Below are 14,974 nucleotides of genomic sequence, written 5' to 3' on the forward strand. Positions count from 1 at the left end.
TCCATTCAGATTTTACATTTTTTCTTGAGTTAGTTTCAGTAGTTTGTGTTCTTCTATGAACTTATCCATTTCACGTTATCTATTTTGTTGTCATATAATTGTAGATAGTATTTCCTTATATTTCTCTTGTTTTTGTAATGTTGGTAGTAATGGCAACTCTTTCATTTTTATTTTAGTAAATTGAGTATTCTCCTTTTTTCACGATTTGTGTAGCTCGTTTCATCAATTTTGTTAATCTTTTAAAAGAACCAAGTTTTTGATTACCTCATTTTCTCTGTTGTTTTTCTCTTTTACGTAATATTAATTTCTGACCTAATCTTCGATTCCATTCTTCTGCTTAATTTGTTTATTATTATTGAATTACAAATAAAAATTACATATATATGGTGTACAACATGATTTCTTAAAGTATGTATACATTGTGAAGTGGCTAAATCAAGCTAATTCACATATGCATTACCTTGGATATTTATTTTTGCGGTGAAAACACTTAAAATCTACTCTACGCAAATTTCAAGTACAAAATATATCATTAATGCATTGTTGTAAGTATAGTCACCATGTTAGACAATATTCTTGAACTTATTCCTCTTGTCTAACTAACTAAAATTTTCTATCCTTTAACCAATATCTCCTCTATCTCCCATTTCCCCAACAGGGCTCCTGTCTACACTCTGCTTCTGTGAATCTATCATTTTTAGATTCCACATATAAGTAAGATCATGGAGTTTTTGTCTTTCTGTGCTTGGCTTATTTCACATAACACATTATCCTCTGGGTTCATCCATGTTGTCCCAAATGACAGGATATCCTTTTTGAAGACTAAAGAGTATTCCATGTGTATATATATACCACAATTTCTTTATCCATTCATTTGTCAATGGACATTTAGGTTGAATTCATATTTTAGCTGTGGTGAATAATGTAAATAATATGGGAGTGCAGATATCTCTTGAAATACTGATTACATTTTCTTTGGATATTTACCTAGAAGTCAAATTGCTGGATAATATGGTAATTTTTTTGAAGAACCTCTGTTTTTGATAATAGTGGTATTGATTTACTTTCCCACCAACAGTGTACAATGGTTCCCTTTTCTTTTCATTCTGCTCAACACTGACCAACTTTCCCCTTTCTGATACTAGCTCACTCTACGGGTGTGATGTGATATGGTGGTTTTTAATTTTCATTTCCCTGATGATTAGGAATGTTGAGCATTTTTTTTCATATATCTAATGGCCATTTGTATGTCTTCTTTTGAAAATAACAACTTAGGTCTTTTTGTCCATTGTTTAATTGGGTTACTTGTTTTCTTGCTATTGAGTTCTTTGAGTTCCTTATATATTTTGTATATTAACTTTTTATCAGATGTGTGGATTACAAATATTTTCTCCCATTTTATGGGTTGTCTCTTCACTTTGTTTCCTTTGCTGTGCATAGGCTTTTTAATTTGTTGTAATAGCATTTGTCCATTTTTGGTTTTGTTACCTGTGCTTTTGGGGTTATAGCCAACAAATCATTGCCCACATCAGTGACATGGAACTTTTGCCCTATGTTTTCTTCTCGTAATTTTACAGTTTCAGGTTTTACATTTAAGTCTTTTATCCATTTTGAGTTGATATTTTGTATATAGTGTGAAATAAGGATCTAATTTTATTCTTCTTTATTCTTCTGTGTATGTATATCCGGTTGTCCCAACACCGTTTATCAAAAAGACTGTCCTTTCCCCATTGTGTGTTCTTGGCACCTTTGTCAAACATCAATTGACTGTAAATGTGTGGATTTATTTCTGGGCTCTCTGTTCTGTTCCATTAGTCTATTTGTCTGTTTTTATGCTAGTATCAAGTTGTTTTGCCTACTATAACTTTATAGTAGATTTTAAAATCAGGAAATGTGATGCCTCCAGCTTTATTCTTTTTACTCAAGATTACTTTGGCTATTCAGCATCTTCTATAGCTCCATACAAATTGTTGGGTTGTTCTATTTCTGTGAAAAATGTCATTGAAGTTTTGATATGGATGGCATAAAATCTGTAGATTGCTTTGATTAATATGGGCATTTTAACAATATTAATTCTTACAACTTACAGACACAAGATACATTTCTAGTTATTCTCATTTTCTTTAGTTTCTTTCATCAGTGTTTTATACTTTTTACTGTACAGATCTCTCACCTTCATGGTTAAATTTATTCCTCAGAGTTTTAGTTTTATAGCTATTGTAAATGAGATTGTTTTGTTGATTTCTTTTTCAGAAATTTATTGTTAGTGCATAGAAGCACTTCAGATTTCGTATCTTAATTTTGTATACTGTAAATTTTCAGAAGATGTTTATTAGGTCCAATTGTTCTTTTGTGGAGCCTTTATAGTTTTCTAACAAGATCATGTTATCAGCAAACAGAAATAACTTCACTTGCTCCTTTCTGAAATAGAAGCCTTTTATTTCATCTTCACTAACTGCTCTTGCTAGGAATTCCAGTATTCTATTGAACAGAAGTGAGTGGGCATCTTTGTCTAGTTCCTGATCACAGAGAAAAAGATTTTAGCTTTTTCCCATTGAGTATGATGTCAGCTGTGGGCTGTTATATATAAATGGCTTTTATTATGTTGACATACATTCCTTCTATACATAATTTGTTGAGGCTTTTTATTATAAAAGTATGTTTTGTCAAGTGCTTCTGCACCTATTAAGATGATCGATTGGCTTTTGTCTTTTATCCTATTAATGTGATGTACCATATTTATTAATCTGCATATGTTGAACCATTCTTTCCTCCCTGGGATAAATACCATTTGGTCATGGTGAATGACCCATTAATGCGTTGTTGAATTGAGTTTGCTAGCATTTTGTTGAGGATTTTGCATCTATGTTCATCAGGAATATTGGTCTGCAGTTTTCTTTCCTTGTAGTGTCTTGTCTGGCTTTGGTATCCGAGTAATGCTGGCCTCAAAATGAGTTTGAATGTATTCCCTCCTCCTCAATTTTGTGGAATATTTTGAGAAGGATTGGTATTAGTTCTTCCTTAAATGTTTGGTATAATTCAGCAGTGAGGTCATCAGGTCCTGGGCTTTTCTATGTTGGGAGTTTTGGATTAATCATTTAATGTACTTATTTGTTATTGGTCTATACAGATTTTCTGTTTCTTCATGATTCAGTGTCGGTAGGCTGTATGTTTTTAGGAATGTATCCATTTTTTTCTAGGTTATCAATTTTTTTGGGAATATAATTGCTCATAGTTTCTTATGACTCTTTGTATTTCTGTAGTATCAGTTGTAATGTCTTCTCTTTCATTTATGATTTTATTCATTTCAGTCTTCTCTCTTTTTCTTAGTCAAGCTAAAAGTTTGTCAATTTTGCTTATCTTTTCAAAATACTAACTCTTAGTTTTGCTTATCCTTTCTGTTGTTTTTCTAGTCTCTATTCATTTTTATTCCTGCTCTGACCTTTATTCCCTTTCTGCCAGCTTTCAGTTTAGGCTGGTCTTTTTTAGAGTTCCTTGAGGTATAATGTTAGTTTGGATTTTTAAGTCCTTTTTCTTTTTTGATGTAGGCATTTATTGCTATAAAGTCCCCTCTTAGAACTGCTTTTGCTGCATCCCATAAATTTGGCGTGTTGTTTCCACTTTCTTTTGTCCCAAGATATTTTTCAATTCCTTTTCATTTCTTCTTGACTCTTTGTTCAGGAGCATGTTGTTTAATTTCCACATATTTGTGAATTCTCCAATTTTTCTTGTTATTGATTTCTAGATTCATACCGTTATGGTTACTGAGATTCCTAGGGCAGGCCTGGATCCTGATTCTGCTGGACTGTCAAGGGTGGCCTCGAGTTTGGGTCTATGCACACCAACCTGGTGCTGGAGTGAGACTGGAGGCTAGGTCCACAAGTGTTGGCCTGGAGTCTGGGGCTGAAGAGGCAGACCAGGCAATGGTATGGGGGGGGGGGTGCCTGAAGCCTGGGCCCATGTGGTACTGGGCCAATCCCAGTCTGGTACTGGGCCAATCCGGAGTCTGGGTTGGGCCTGAAGCTTGAGTCTCCAGGGCCCAGCCTGGACCTTGAGGCTGCAGGAGCAGGCTTGGTGCTCGTGCCTGTTGGTGCCACCCTAGCACTGCAGTAAGCCTGAAGCCCGGAGCTTCAGGGGCCAGCCTGGTGCTAGAGCAGGCCTGGAGCCTGGGTCTGCATTTGCTGGCTTGGAGTCTGGAGATGTGGTGGCTAGCCTGGCACTGTGGCAGACTGGTTCCTAGGTTAGTAAAGGCTAGCCTGGAGCTACGGTCTAGAGGTGTTGGTCTCGTGCAGAGGAGGGCCTGGAAACTAGGTCCATGGGTATCTGCCTGGAGTCTGGGGCTATGGGGCCTGGCCTGGCAGTGGGGCAGGCCTAGAAGCTGGGTATTTAAGGTCACGGCTTGGTCCCAGGGCTGTGGGTGCTGGCCTGGTGCCTGAGACTGCCAAGGTTATCCTGGAGCTGGGTCCTGGGTGTACTGGCCTGGAGGTACCATCAAGTGCTGACCTGAAGCCTGGAGGCATGACTCTTGGCTACACTCACCAGGAATTTAGTCAATTCAAGTTGGAATTGGAGGGGATAAGAAATGCTGGCAGCCTGACACTCCAGGTGAGATATAATAAGCCTTGAATGGGAGCTAGACACAGACCTTACACCCTTCATAAAAATGTTCTTAAAATGGACCATAGACCTAAGTGTAAAATGAAAAACTATAAAACTCCTGTAAAATAGTATAGGAGAAAATCTGGTTGACCTAGGGTTTAGCAATGACTTTTTAGATGCAATACCAAAAGTACAACCAATGCAAGAAAGAATAGATAAACTAGACTTCATTAAAATTAAAAATTTCTACCCTGTGACACTATAAAAAGAATGAGAAGATAAGCCACAGACTGAGATAAAATATTAGCAAAGGACATTCTGATAGAGAACTTTTATCCAAAATATACAAAGAACTCTTTAAGCTCAACAATAAGAAAATAAACCTGGTTTTTTATGTTTTAAATAAATTTTATTGTCTATATTAAGGTATACAACACAATGTTATATGAAACATATATATAGTAAAACTATAGTGGAACAATGAACATACCCATCATCTCACAGTTACTGATTATTCCCCCATTGGCAAGAGCAGGTATAATCTACTCATTTAGCAAAAAATCCTGAACACAATATACAATATGTATTAACTATAGTCCTCATGTTGTACATTTGATCTTTGATCTTTTCACTTGTTCATCCTGCGTATTTACTACTTCGCATCCTTTGACCTACATCTCATTTCCTCCACCTTATCCTGAGCTTAGTAATTACTGTTTTATTCTCTATCTCTATATATTTAACCTTTTTTTCTTGATTCCACATATAAGTGAGATCGCACAATATTTTTCTTTCTGTGTCTGGCTTATTTCACTTAGCATAATGTCTTCCAGGTCTATCTATGTTTTGGCAAATGACAGGACTGCCTTCTTTTTAAAGGCTAAATAATATTCTAATTTTCTATCTATTGATCTCTCTATATCACAGTTTCTTTATCCATTTGCCCATTGATGAACACCTAGGTTGTGTCTGTATCTTGACTATTGTGAATTGTGCTGCAATAAACTTGGGAGTGCAGAGATAATCTCATTTCCTTTGGGGATATACCCAGAAGAGGGATTGCTGGGTCATATGGTAGTTCTATTTTTAATTTACTTAGGAACCTCCATACTGTCTTCCATAATGGCTGCACCAATCTATAAGACATTCCCACTAACAGTGTACAAGTGCTCCCTCTTCTCCACACCCTCACCAACACCTGTTAGCTCTTGTCTTTTTGATAATAGCTATCCTAACAGGTATGAGGTGGTATCTCAAAGTAGTTTTGATTTGCATTTTCCTGATGATTGGTGATATTGAGCACCATTTCATATACCTGTTGGTCATTTTCTGTCATCTTTGAAGAAATGTCTATTCAAGTCCTTTCCCCATTTTTTTAAATCAGGTTATATGTTGTCTTGCTATTGAGTTGTATGAGTTCTTCCTAAATCCTGAATATTAAACCCTTGCCTGATATATGGTTTGCAAATATTTTCTCCTTATCTGTACATTGCCTTTTCATTTTGTTGATTGTTTTTGTTCTGTGTAGAAGTTTTTTAGATTGATATAATTTCATTTATTTATTGTTGCTTTTGTAGCCTGAGGTTTTGGTGTGATATCCAAGGAAGCATTGCCAAAGCCAGTGTCAAGGAGCTTTTCCCTTATGTTTTCTTCTAGGAGACTTATGGCTTCAGGTCTTACATTCAGATCTTTTATCCATTTTGGATTGATTTTTGTGTATGGTGCAACGTAAGAGTCTAATTTCATTCTTTTGCATGTGGAAATTCCAGCACCTATTTATTGAAGAGACTACCCTTTTCTCATTTTGTCTTTTTGGTGCTCTTGTCAAAAATTCATTAACCATATATGTTTGGATTTATTTCTGGCTATTTCACTGTCTTGTGTATCTCTTATGCCAATACTATATTGTTTTGATTACTCTCGTTTTGTAATATAAATTTAAATTGGGAAGTATGATGCCTCCAGGATTTTTTTTCTCAGAATTGCTTTGGTTATTCAGAATCTTTTGTGGATCTACAGAAATTGTATGATTTTTTTCTATTTCTGTGAAGAATGCTGATGAGATTTTGACAGGGATTGCATTGAATCTATATATTGCTTTAGGTAGTATAGACACTTTAACAACATTAATTCTTCCAATCTATGAGCATGGAATATCTTTTTATTTATTTGTGTCCTCTTCAATGTATTTCATCAATGTTTTGTGGTTTTCAGTGTGCAGGCTATACTGACGCACTTTCATCTTCTTGGTCAAATTTATTCTTAAGTGTTTTATGTTATCATAAATGGGATTGTTTTCTTGATTTCTCAGCTAGGTTGTTATTTGTGAATAAAATGGCCATGGATTTTTGTATATTAATTTTATATCGTGCAACTTTACTGAATTCATTTATTAGATCTAATAGTTTTTTTGGTGGAGTCTTTGGAGTTTTCTACACATAGGATCATATCATGTGCAAAGAGAGTATCATTTTACTTCTTTCTTTCCAATTTAGATATCTTTAATTTCTTTTTCTTGTCTAATTGCTCTTGATAGTACTTCCAGTACTATGTTGAATAGAAGTGGTGGGAGTGGGTAATAACTGATTTTTAAATGTACAAACATCTGAAAAGGACACCTCACCAAAGAAGATATACATATGGAAAACAGGCATATGAAAAGAAGCTCAAGGTGATATGAGCTGTCTTCCAAAAGGTAATGAAAAATGCATATTATGAAAAAATTATGGAGTCCAAATTTTTTTATACCAAAATAAGCTCATACTAACTTGTTATAACATGCCTGAACAGGATCTAGTTTGAGGCACTGAAAAGGTAAGACGTAAGTTTGAAAAGAGCACCTGCCAGAGCAACATAAATTCCACTAAAATTGAAGCAAAAACAAACATCAAATTTAGTGTGAAGCTTGGGGGAAGAGTGGTAAAATCATTGATGCTTTATAAGAAGTTTATGGGGATGATTATCCAAAAGAAATCAGCAGTTTGCAAATGGATAACTCATTTTAAGAAGGGATGAGATGATGCTGAAGATGAAGCACATAGCAGCAAGCCTTCCACATCGTTTGAAAAAAATCTTGAAAAAAATTATGTCCATGCCCTAATTGAAGAAGACCAAGAATTAACAGCACAAACAACAGTCAACACCATAGGTATCTAAATTGGCTTAGCTTACACTATTCTGACTGAAAAATTAAAGTTGAGCAAACTTTCTACTCAATGGGTACCAAAACTGTTGTGCCCAGATCAGCTGCAGACAAGAGCTGAGCTTTCAATGGAAATTTTAACAAGTAGGATCGAGATCCTGTAGCAATTTCTTGAAGAATTTTAACAGGAGACAAAACATGGCTTTACCAGTATGATCCTAAAGATAAAGCACAATCAAAGCAATGGCTACCAAGAAGTGGAAGTGGTCCAGTCAAAGCAAAAGTGGACTGGTCAAGAACAAAGGTCATGGCAATAGTCTTTTGGAATGTTTAAGGAATTTTTCTAGTTGGTTTTCTGGAGGGCCAAAGAACAATAATCAAAATCTTAACAAACCTTTAAATTGCACACATTTTTCTTCAGTTCATAACGTAAAAAAGACTTCATTGACCTGATTAAATTCTCAGAACCCTCAGTTCCTTAGGGATGAACCAAATGGCTGGTATCAGTGCTTACAAAGTATCTTGAACTCGATGGAGCTTATGTTAAGAAGTTTATATTTTTTACTTTTACCTTTTTGTTCAATTTTTCCCTGAATTTTTGAAGTCCCCTCATACATCATCAGGGAATTGCAAATTAAAACAACAATAAGATGCCACTATGCACCTGAAAGAATAGCCAAAATCTATAACACCGACCACACCAAATGCTGTAGAGGCTGTTTAGCATAAGGAACTCCCATTCACTGTTAGTGGAAATACAAAATGATACAGCCACTTTGGAAGACAGTTTGCAGTTTCCTACAAAACCAAACATATAATTGCTATACTATCTAGGAATTATATTCCTAGGTATTTAACCAAATGAATGGAAATTCATGATAACACAAAAACCTGCAAATGAATGTTTATAACAGCTTTATTAATATTGGCCAAAACTTGGAAGCAACCAAGATGTCCCTCAATAGGTGCACAGATAAACATTTTACGGCCCATCCATAAAATGAAACATTATTCAGCAGTAAAAGGAAACGAGGTATAAAGCCATGAAGAGATATGGGGGAAATTTAAATTCATATTGCTAAGTGAGAGAAGCCAGTTTGTTAGTTTATTTTATAAATCAGGATATGGTTTATTTTGGTGAACATTCCATGTGTACTTGCAAAAATTGTGAATTCTACCACTTTTGGTTATAGTGGTCTACAAATGTCCATTAGGACAAGTTTATTCTAGTGTTATTCAGATCTATCCTTATTCACTTTTTAGCTGATTTATTTAGCTAAAATTAATTTTTAGCTAATTTTTTATTAATTATTAAGAGTACTGTAATCCCAGCACTTTGGGAGGCCAAGGCCAGCAGATCACCCGAGGTCAGGAGTTCGAGACCAGCCTGACCAACACAGTGAAACTCCATCTCTACTAAAAATACAAAGTTAGCCAGGCATGGTGGCGCATGCCTGTAATCCCAGCTACTCAGCAGGCTGAGGCAGGAGAATCGCTTGAACCTGGGAGGCGGAGGTTGCAGTGAGCTGAGATCGTGCCATTGTACTCCAGCCTGGGCAACAAGATCGAAACTCCATCCCAAAAATAAAAATAAAAACAAAAACAAAACAAAAAAAAAGAGTAAAGCATTGAAATCCCGAATATAATTGTGGATTTGTCAATTTCCCCTTGCAGTTCTGTCAATTTTACTTCCGGTATTGTTAAGTCTTTATCAGAGGGCAATTTGCCAAGCAGTGCCCTCTTTCTCTCTGATAATATTGCTTCTTCTGAAGTCCACTTTTGTTTATATTAATATTGTCATTCCAACTTTTTTTTGACTAGAATTTGCACAATATATTATCCCTTTCTTTTTATTTACAGTGAGTTACTGGTAGAAAGCATATATTTGGGTCTCTAGGAAGAATTGAATATTTAATACCTTGGGACTATATAAGATTTCTATTTTTTCTTGAGTAGGTTTTGATAATTTATATTTTGCTAGGAATTTGTCTATTTTCTCTAAACTTTCAAATCCTATTGGCATAAATTGTTAACACTGTCCCTTAATCTTTTTAATCTTTATGGTGTTTTTCAATATGCTCCCCCTTTTCTTTCATAATACTATTTCTATATACTTTTCTTTTTGTCTTGATGAATCTGCCAAATGTTTGTCTATTTTATTACAAAATTAAAATAATCAAAACAGGCTGGTACTGGTATAAAGATAAACATTTAGACCAATAGAATAGAATTGAGACTGCAGAAATAAACTCATACATATATCTTCAATTGAATTTCCACAAGGGTGTCAGGACCATACCATCAGAAAATAATATTTTTCAACAAATCACTTTGGGTCAATTGCATAGATACATGCAAAACAATGAAGCTGGACTCCTAACACACACTATGTTAAAAATTAACTTCAATTGATTACAGACATGAATACAAGAGCTAAAACTAAAAATTATAGAAGAAAAAGTAAGAGTAACTCTTCATGACCTTTAATTTAACAATGAATTATCAATAATGATACGAAAACACAAGCAATAAAAAATAAAGTAAAAAGACAAAAGACAACCCACAAAATGGGAGAAAATATGTGCAAATTACATATCTAATAAGGATCTGTTATCCCGATTATAACTCTTACAACCTAACAACAAAAAGACAATAACTCATTTAGAAACTGCCAAAGACTTGAATAGACATTTCTTCAAAGAAGATATACTAATGGCCAAGAAGCACATGAAAAGATGCTCAATATCATTAATCATTTAGGGAAATGCAAAATAAAATCACAGTGAGATACCACTTTACACCTACTAGGATGGCTATAATCAAAAAGAAAAACAGAAAATAATAAAGGGTTCTCAGGATGTGGAGAAATTTGTAACTTCATACACTGCTGGTAGGAATATACAATGGTACAGCCACCATGGAGAACAGTTGGGAAGTTCTTCAAAAAGTTGAACAGAATTACAATATGATCCAGCAATCCCACTCCTAGATATATACCCAAGAAAAATAAAAACTTGTGTCCACTAAAACCTTGTACACAAATGCTCACAGCAATATTATTCATAATAGCTAAAAAAAGTAGAAACAACCAATCAATGGATAAATGGATAAACAAAATGTGGTATACTCATACAATGAAATATTTTTCTCCATGAAAATGAATGAAGGCTGGGCATGGTGGCTGATGCCTGTAATCCCAGCACTTTGGGAGGCTGAGGCAGGCAGACGACCTGAGGTCAGGAGTTTGAGACCAGCCTGGCCAACATGGTGAAACCGTGTCTCTACTAAAAATACAAAAAAATTAGCCGGGCATGGTGCCAGGCGCCTGTAATCCTGGCTATTTGGGAAGCCAAGACAGGAGAATCACTTGAACCCAGGAGGCAGAGGTTGCAGTGAGCCCAGACTGCACCACTGCACTCCAGCATGGGCAAGAAGAATGAAACTCCATCTCACAAAAAAAAAAAAAAAAAAAAAAAATTGAAGTCCTGATACATGCTATATGGATTACCCTACAAAACATCCTAAGTGAAAGAAACCCGTGATAAAAGGCATCTATTGTATTATTCCATTTACATGAATTATCCGGAACAGAGGAATCCATAGAGATAGAACATAAATCAGTGTTTGACAGGGATGGGGGAAAATAGGGGTGACTGCTTAATGAATGCAAGATTTCTTTTGGGGGTGATGGCAATGTTGTGGAACTAGGTAGTGGTAATGCCTGCACAACATTATGAATTTTCTGTTGGTAGGACAGCAGTAGAGGCCATGGGTCATGGCAATCTTCTCATGTCAGTCAGCTGAGGCATCATCATCCTGTCCTTAATGGCCTTAGCAGGTCCGAGGGCTATGTGGCTCCCAATCCACATGCAGGTGACAGTGTTGCAGGCATAGGGCCAGGGGCCAAGAACCAAGGGCCTGAGGGTACAAGTAACATGTACTCAGTGATTCAGGTGGGTAAGGAGAAGTATGCCACCTCAGTGTCAGAGGAGGAGGCCACCTTTGAGCTGCTGCTGCTACTGTACTTGGGCTTCGCCGAGGTGTACCTGCAGGACCTGCACCCAGACTAGGGGAGCAGGAAGATGCAGTGGTATACCTTGAAATCCAAACCAGGAGAGAAGGATAAAGAGGAGAAATTGAGGTTGACATCCAGTTTATGAGAAACAACATGACTGCCAGTATGTTTGATCTTTTCATCAAAGACAAGCCACGGAATCCATTAGGAAAACCTAAAGACAAGATCAAGGGGAAGAATATGGATAGTGCATCAGATGCTGCCTCCACCATAGTCTCCAGCACTACACCTTCAGTCGAAAGTGATGATTAGTCTTCATCCAAAGACAAGAAGGATCAAGACCTTGTTTTCCAAGTCTAATTTGCAGAAATTTCCTGATCCATGATTGCCCTGCAGACTTCAAAGCTAAAGTGCTGCCTCAACTGGGAGACTTTCAGTTCTGGTGGGACAATGACAACAATGAGAGGGACTCCTCTTCAGCTTCAGATGTCATGTCTCACAAGACAATAGCAAGTACATATCTTAAGCAGCTAAACGAAATCAATGTCACCCTTCCCAAAATGGAAGGAGTTTCCTTTCTTGGGGGTCTTTGGTCTACGAATGAAGTCCTTTCCCACTCTAATGTCTGTATCAGTGGGAACCATGTTTAACTGGAGCAGCCAGAAGCCAAGGGTGAGAACAAGTATAGCAGTCCTTCTTCCTACCTGAAGCCCCAGGGCTTCAGGAAGAAACATTTGTTCTCATCTACCAAAAACCTGGCTGCTCAGTCTTGGAAGTAACCTGGGGAAGGAAGTGGGATGTCTCATGACATGTGGCTCTTTGAGTCTTCTACCAAGAACTCTCTGAAGTCCATGTCTCTGCCATCCTACCAACCACTGTTCTGTGGGGACATTAGAGAAAACACGGCTCCAGCAAACTTGGAAGCTGCAAAAGAAACCAAAGAGAGCAAGAAGCAGAATAACGAGAGTCTTCTTTGTTTTCTGGGGTGACGGGGAAGAAGGACATGGCTAAGAACAGTGAAGGTGAAAACCCTCTTACTGTCCTGGAGAAGGAAGGCATGCTTATGGAGGTCAAGCTGGGTAGGATGCTTCAGGGCCTCTTAAAGACCTTACGAGAAGATTGGAGAAAGATATTGCAGCTATTGTCTCCAGAAGGGGTAACTCCCTGAACCCCTTTGAAGATGTGCAGATCACAGAACCAAAAGCTGACCCAGAATCCAAGTCTGAACAGAATCACCAATTCTCTCTGTGATGACTCCAAAAACCAGAGGTGTCAAACCTTGACTTCATCCTGTGAAGCCAATGAACACAATGGCCACCAAGATTGCTATCTCTAGCTTGGGAACTGCCACCATCATCAGAACTTGATCAACAAGACCACGATGAAGAAAACCCCTCGGATTCTGCTTTTGCGTATGCACAGCTAACCCAGAATGAGCTTATCCAGCTGCTCCTCAAACAGAAGAAAACAATAATAAGAAAATAATAATAAGAGGGATTTCCAGGATCCTGAGCTGGAAGACTATACTGACAACCTGCCAGTCATGGAAGAAACCCCCACACTCCACATTCTGGCTCAGGTTAGCAAAAAATGCGGGAAAGATGTAAATCACCAGAATTAAACATGGGCATGTTTCCGTGAGTTTGTTTCCGCCTGTTCTTGAGGTAAAGGACTCGCTATGCCTCATAACCAGCTAGCAGGTTCCGAATCACCATCTCCCTCACGTGTTATCTGGCAAGAGTTAATTCTACCAGTTGAAGCCAGGTTAATAATTACAGTGAATCTTTTACCGTGGGTCCCCAAGACTCTATTTTTAAATGCCACTGTGCCTTTAACTAGATTATAAGTATTTTATGGCCACCAGAGACATGATCCTAAGTTCTGATCCTGAGCCAGAGATTCAGATGGCACAGGAGGTATTAATGTATTTCAACAATGGGGTTTTCTTTCTTTCATACTGAGATTTTTTTCAATATGTATCCTCCAACTGTTAAAGCTTACCTGAGAAAGCTTTAAATAAGAAAAGGACCATGCAATAGTTGCTGTGTTACATACGTGTACTTTCTCAGCTTTTGAGTAGCACAGTTGTGGCTTTTGGCTGCAGATGCTAAATTTTTGATACCATGTAAATGTACCCAACTTCTCAGACTTGGGTCCTGTTTTTAATCTTTTTTTTTTTAATGGGAGCCGAAACGTTTAGAGAAAGCTTCTGGGTGTGCCTTTCAGATTTTGAACAAGCTGCCTTGTCTAAACATCAACTTCTACTACTCTCTAGCCTTAAAATGTGCTCTATTTAGATCCACAGGACCCTTCTACTGGAGATATGAAAAACAGAATACAGAAATTAAGAGAATCACTTTTTACTCAGTTAGGGGAAGTTAGTCAAAGCCCTGCTCTTGCAACAGCAGATTTCCTGCTGGCCACCTGTTCAGCACCTTGATAGGGGATTGGGTGATCAAAGCACTCACGAAAACAGTTCATTCAGGTATGGAATGTCAGAATTCCTTTGGCCATTTTCTCCTGAGTCTTTGCTAGGTCCCCTGGTTTCCTTGGCAGCACTTCCTGGATGGAGGACAGGGTCCACCAACTTCTCAAGACATTGAGTCTTGAGACACAAGAAACCACAGACTTCGACCCTGAAGGACCTAACTCTGTCCATATGTCTGTCCTTTGAATACTTCCTGTCCCTGCCTAAAAGGAAACCCAAACTGTTTCTATGATACTGGGGAAGTTGTAGTGAGGGTCTTAATGCAGTTAATAATCTAAAAGCCAGTAGAAAACCAAAATGCCTCAGCTTTAAATGGTTGTTTCTTTTTTATTTTCCATAATGAATAGACTCACAGGCATTTTACCCCCTTGTTATAAAATTGTGAAGAGAAAGAAGATGACACATTTTTGGACTGCTGTATTTTATGTATTTATTTTTGAGACAAAGTCTTGCTCTCCTCGCCCAGGCTGGAGTGCAGTGGCACAATCACAGCTCACTGTAGCTTTGGCCTGCTAGGCTCAGGCAATCCTCCTACCTCAGCCCTCCAGGTACCTGGAACCACAGGTATATGCCACCATGCCCAGCTTTTTAAAATTATCTTTGTAGAGACGGGGGTCTCCCTATTTTGTTCAGGCTGGTCTTGAACTCCTGGGTTTAAGCAGTCCTCTCACCTCGGCCTCTCAAAATGCTGCGATTATAGGCATGCGCCACCACACGCAGCCAATTGCTA

At 37.5% G+C, this 14,974-nt stretch overlaps 1 pseudogene across 1 annotated transcript; it reads left to right on the forward strand.

Moving 5' to 3' along the window:
* The first annotated feature begins 11,617 nt into the window (after window positions 1–11,617).
* On the forward strand, window positions 11,618–14,714 carry LOC100602976 (annotated as a pseudogene). Its single transcript, XR_122046.4, has one exon. The product of XR_122046.4 is annotated as a rab11 family-interacting protein 1-like (transcript).
* The last annotated feature ends 260 nt before the right edge of the window (window positions 14,715–14,974 follow it).

Source organism: Nomascus leucogenys, chromosome X (genome assembly GCF_006542625.1).
Source record: "Nomascus leucogenys isolate Asia chromosome X, Asia_NLE_v1, whole genome shotgun sequence".
NCBI lineage: Eukaryota > Metazoa > Chordata > Mammalia > Primates > Hylobatidae > Nomascus > Nomascus leucogenys.